The sequence below is a fragment of the Anarrhichthys ocellatus genome, unplaced genomic scaffold (assembly GCF_004355925.1).
Source record: "Anarrhichthys ocellatus isolate YVR2014 unplaced genomic scaffold, GSC_Weel_1.0 scaffold57, whole genome shotgun sequence".
Taxonomy (NCBI): Eukaryota; Metazoa; Chordata; class Actinopteri; order Perciformes; family Anarhichadidae; genus Anarrhichthys; species Anarrhichthys ocellatus.
This window is the reverse complement of record NW_022280087.1, coordinates 723,636-729,948: the sequence shown is the minus strand read 5'-3', so window position 1 is coordinate 729,948 and position 6,313 is coordinate 723,636.

Here is a 6,313-nt window from a genome sequence, read left to right as displayed (position 1 = left end):
TGTGTGTGTGTGTGTGTGTGTGTGTGTGTGTGTGTGTGTGTGTGTGTTCAGCCTGTGTGGTGAGATGGAGTTTTTTGAAGCTACCGACTAAGTCCATAACCCGTAAGGCTTACAGGGCCGTTGGACCTTTAATGCAAATGTCGACTTATTCATTAAACTGACAACGGACCTCAGAGCAGATTTTGGTGATAGTACAATATGAATTTCGGGCCACTTGTGCTGCAATGACGCTTCAAGTTTTTCATGAGAAATTTGCAAGATAGGTCCATCTTTGACCAAAGTGAACGAGAATTCAGAATGAATGAATTACTAATTAACTATCTTCCATCTTAGTATCCTAGCTAAATCGTGGATGTGCATGTTGCTGTGCCGATACAAGGCGCCTTCACTATTTTCGAAAACACTCTTATTTGATTTCTTGCCGAGAGTTAGATGAGAAGACTGATACCACTCTCCTGTCAGTACGATGAATTTTAAACTACAGCCAGAAGGTCGATTAGCGTAGCTTTGCATAAAGACCAGAAAACAACTCACCTGGCTCTGTCCAAAAGAAAACAAAGTCTGCATACCAGCAACTCTCAAGCTCACTAAATTCCACAAAATAGAGAAAAAACAATTGCAAGGAGCCTGACAAGCTGTTTCCAGTCTTTATGCTAAGCTAAGTTACCAAAATGCTAACTGTAGCTTCACATCTATATGATATTCTCCTCTAACTCTCTAGATGCCAACTTGTGTACATTTTACTCAAGTCCGACAGCTGAGAAGATTTGAGGAGTGTGTGTTTGTATACTTGTACTTGTGACATAGTGAGGACTGAAACAAGTTTTTAACCACATAGTAAGGGCATCTTTGGAAAATAAGCACATTTTGGCCAGATCATACTTTTTCATAGGCCTGTTCAGACTTGGTTCTATGGTTCAGGTGAGAATTGACCCTTCGCAAAGAACCGTCCACCTGCTGCTACTCCATCAAGCAGTCAGAGCTACCATGGTGCCCACACTGTCACAAACTGCACTCCATGATTACATATTTCCACATTTTTGAAGAAATCACAAAGCAATTTCAGAGAGAAGTAGAGAGAAGAACGGATCACAAACCTCACGGTTCGGATCGTAAAAGAACCCTAGCAAACAAAAGGGGGGCTGGAGAAATATAACTTTGCTTTCCATTTATTGATTAAAGAACTTCAGGAACACTTAATTGGGCTATAGTATTGAAAACCACAATATTTAAGATATTTTTTTTTCAAAAAGATGAGAATATCTACATTGTCTGGGGAAAGGGTGGCGCCAGATTTGTGTCTGTGTGACTCTCACATAGGGGGCGTGTCTACAGAACGGGACTTTGAATCTCCACTCCACCGCGATGAAGTGAGCCGTCACAGTCTTTTCCTTTTCATAGAGGCCTGGAACGATCTTCATACTGAAGTGGGTGCGTGAGGGGATTTTGTAGCGTGGCTCAAGCACTTTAACCATATTTTGAAATCCTTTGTTTTCCACAATGGAGTATGGCCTCATGTATGCAGCAATAAACATCCTAATATATTTGGTAATAGCTTTAGCCGGTCTGATTCTGCCACAAACGGTTTCTTAAATGCCGCGGTGATGAGTTGTTGTTGTGCCTTGGCCCCGGTCGCTGACAGACCAGGGTGGTGGCGCTTCATATGTGTGGACATGCCCGATGTATTGCCGTTGTCGTATGTCTTTCTCGTCAAACAATGCCTACATATCGTAACGGTTTTGTCTACCACCCTTATACATTATTAGTAACAGGGAAGCCAAACATGCGACTTATATGATGCCGGTGGCTTCTGAATTTCCTCCGCTCGCCATGACTTTCACCGTTAAATGCTTTTAACCTGCTCTGTTCACGTGAACACACTACTGCTTTATATCTTTTCACTGCAGCTCTGCATAGATATCTAGTGACGTATTACCTGAAAAAGTATGAGCGGCAGTAAAACTCTATTTCACACAATGATGATTAAACAGTTAAAAAAAAAAATGTTTAAATGCAATTAATCCGCGGCTCACATGTGTGCCGAACCGTGAGGGTTGATCCGTTCCACCACTACTCTACAGTATGCTTTTAAGGGAAATACCAAGGATGTCAAACTGACTCAGCAGTGAAAACAGGTTGAAAAGATGAAGATAGAATCTAAAGCTACAGATCACAAGGTAAAAGTGAACCACCACATCACCTGGAGATCAGAAGACGATGAAATGAAGTAACAAAAGTGTTCCTGTAAAGCCGTGTATGTCTTTATTTACTGTTACAATCATTAAAAAGCCAAAGCAGCATGCGTGCATAGGTATATTTAGTATACCTTCAGTAGCTAACGTAGCATAGAAGTGCTAATTCTAGTTAAGGCTGTGCTAGCTTACTCTGCTTACATTAGCTCCACGGGTTTTTACGTAGAAACGCATTTCTTTCCAACCTCTCCTGCTTTACTTAATGAAGGAAACATGACAGTGGAGTGGGTTTAATTCTGAACTTTTATGTTTGAGTTGTGTGTAGGCAGATGTGTTTTCCCAGTGTAACTTTGCACTTCTCCGAGCATTAGTGACAACATTACGCAGAAGCTATTTTCCATAATTTCATTGTGTCGGTCCATCACTTCAGAGATTTTATGCGCCCTGAGCCTGCGACAAAAGATGTGACTCAGACACAGATGAAGAGAGAGGGAACAGCTACAAATACACACACACACACACACTCAAAAGCATTATTGTCAGTGCAGGAGACAGATTACCACTCATCTCTCAGATATTTTAGTGTGGCTCTTATCTGTCAAAGTTGATCTTCCTGGATATGCAGTGAAAGATCAGAATTGTGTTATATTTTCAGGATTTTTAGATTTGTTTTTTTTCTGCCTGTGGCCAAAAGAAGAGGACTTTCATTCTCTCCTATTAAGGCATGTTATCTGAGACCAGTATTACCAGTATTGCGTCTGGTAACCTTTGTCAGGGACAGGTTGAGTCAGTGAAATGATATAAATCATTTGAGACGGGACAAAAATATGTAACTTCACATTTCTCAGACGACTCGGACAAGGAAATAATTGTCGTTTCTCTTTACTGGCTCCTCTCCAGCTTGCATAATGGGCTGTACTAGAGACACCGGGTTGTTTGTGTCAACTTGGACCCCATGCTGTTCGTTGATTCAGTCTTATTTTACCGTGTAAATATTTTGCGTGGCAAATCTTACAAAACGTCAGTTAAGAGAAACTTTTATCTTTTTTTAGCTGAACCACTGAGTTTGTCCACGGCTGACAGGGTGTTGTCAGCTAATTTTCACCATCTGTAGGAGTACGTCAGTGATAACAGGAATTTCATTCACTCTTGACAGGGTGGGAGAGAGCAATACATGAAGAAATGGAGCAATGGGACAGCAGAAATGGTGACAAGTCTTGTTGTATGATAATGCACACGGCAGCACTGAATATGTTTTTAATTAAGTGCAAATGATGCAACAAAAGGAACACATATTTCCAGATCAGGGTCAGTTTTCTATTTGGAAAGGATTCAATTATCTCTTTTTTTGTGTCATTGGTGGCTTATGATGAAGCCAATTGGATCACTCTAAAAAAGTACCATGCCTCGACCATCTCTATCTCTCTCTCTCTCTCTCTCTCTCTCTCTCTCTCTCTCTCTCTCTCTTTAAGCAAGTGCCCAAAGATAATTGAAAACATTTTCAATTAATAAATGCACCCAGATCTGCAGCCGTGGCCCTCGTTGCTGTCTCGCGGTTAAACGTTCCGCCTCTCTGCCGATTCCGACGGCTCAAATTGCACTTTTCATTTCACCGCCAGCTCTTTCAATCCCTGCCGGTAGATCCTGTATTCCGCCCAGCTCTGAGAAGACAGAGGGGAAAAAAACAACAAAGGGAAATAAAGGAATAAAGGGAAAAAACATGATCTACATTAAACATAATTGCTTCCATTTGAAATTTCCTCAAGTCTTCTCCTGGTGGTTAACTGTCCTACTTTTCTCATTTCGTCCCCTTTTTTTCTCCAACTAAATCAAGAAAATACAAATGTTTTGTCCTCGTAATATACCAGTTTGTGATTGGAGTATATACATTCCATCATTGCTACCTGCAGTATAAGTAATTGAGCCTCTTGTGTGAGGCCGATAAATTGGTGCAATCAGCCAATACCTACTAGTGCAGTTTAAACTCATACAACCAATTGCAAAACATCCATTCAGTTCCAAGACTTGTAAGTAAACCTGCAGGGTGTCTGTAAAGTCTGAAAGGAGTCAATGTTAAAGCTGTAATCTCTGGTGAATCATCTCTAGTGTATGTAGTTATGAAGAAGGAAGACAGACATTTATATTTACTGAAGTCTTTTCACTGTAGCTCTGTACATTCGGGAGTCCAGATCTTTGCTCACTGAAGCAGAGCAACACATGGTGTAATTGCTGCCATTGCAGAACTGATTGAGTAATTACAATCGGAATCAGAGACACTTTGTTCACCAAGTACAATAAATGCAAAGAAATGTGACTTGGCGAAGGTTCCCGGAGGAATGATACCCTCTATAAAACCTATTCCCCGAATTCATTATGTTAGTCATCATCATCTCATGCAGTTTTAATTTGCCAACACGATCGAGCCCCTCCAGAGGTGGGGAAGCCGGAGATCTCTCAGCGAAGTGTTCGCAGACAGATCCAGAGCTGCTCACCAAACAAGCGCTGACATGTAGATGATTTATAAAGCGGCAAGATGTTTGCTTTGTGCTGGAGTATTTTTTTCCGCAGCATCTTTGATGCTAAAATGTCACTGATGTGTTGCTTCTTCACTGCAATCCCCAGAAATCACCTGTCTGTCAGACAATGTGGGCAATTATGTGATTTTTAGTTTTTTCCCCTTGTAGTTTCTGTCAGTGAAGTTTTCTGTGGATGCTGCTCTTTTCACTCTACTCTGGTTCAGAAGCTGTGACTGACTAAACTGCCCAAACCTAAAGTAGTATTGTTTCAATTCACAACATTAAGTGTCACTTTCACTACGTGGTAGGTGCAGTTTGGAATGAGAATGGCAGTGATGACCGGGACACCGGGTTGTTTGCGCCTCCAGCAGTATATGAATGTAGTGTTTTGTTGCCTCTGAACACAATCCAGGCAGCGATTACGTTTGCCAGGATCACAAAACTGTTTAGTAATTAAGGAACTTGGGAGGCATGGTTGTCTTAGTAACTACTGACTTCTAAACTAGTGACTTACTAGATTGGGTTGGACCATTTACTGACCAAAAAAACAATGCACAGTGTAAACACAGATGTTACTCTAGCTTCATGAGTTTCATACTCACCTGTCAATGCTTTGCAGAGGTAGTTTACTTTATTATATTTATGTCCATACCAGTGGTGGAAGAAGTACTCTGCCTCTTTCACTTAGCCAGGGAGTAGGATTTAGGGCGATCTATTGGCAGACATGCAGTATAATGTTCAAAACTGTACTTGAGTAAATGTACTTGAGTAAATGTACTTGAGTAAATGTACTTTCCACCCTTGGTGCGTTCATACAGAAATATGATACATCATTAATACAATTCAGAGAGTTCAGAGTGAAAGGGAAATATCCAATAACACCACCTAACGGATCATAATGGGTACAGCTGTGTACTGCAGCCACAATGACAAAAATAATTATCTAGATCCATCATGTTATATGATCGCTCCTGGCTACGGTGTCTCAGGGCCTTCAAACATCCTGACCATGATAAAACAGTTAATTTTGCCATGAAAAATATCTTGTACCACATAAAAAGGATCCCATTAAAACAAAAGGATTTTTATCTATACAACAAGAAACTTGGGCCAATTGTTTTGTCATGTCGACAGCAGCTACTGAACCGTCTAACATCTTTATTGTCGTGGGGTTTGAGTCACATTGTGTTGTCACTTTTAACTTGCACAACTGCATAAAGTTTGAACTGTAAGAGCATCAGGTGCAGCCAGCTGCAGCAGCCCACTCATGATCCTGTCAGCGTGTTCATAATGGGTCACTTCAGTTCTTCCCTCCAACCAGGTGTTGACACATCTCCCTTCGGACTCACTCACTTTAACTCTGCAGTCAGAGAAAAGCTGAGTCACTCCCATGCTCACAGGCCAAAAGTTATCTCAAGAAACACCTTGTGTTAGCCTCTCCTACTCACTCACACATCCTCTTATCTACTGGTTGAACCAATCTCTCTCCCTTTCTCTTTTGAGGTTGTTTTTGTTCATATTTCTATTATTTAGTATCTCTAGAACATTGTAATGCCTTTGACCGTGCATTCATCACACTCTTAGAAATAAAGGTGCTAGCAACAA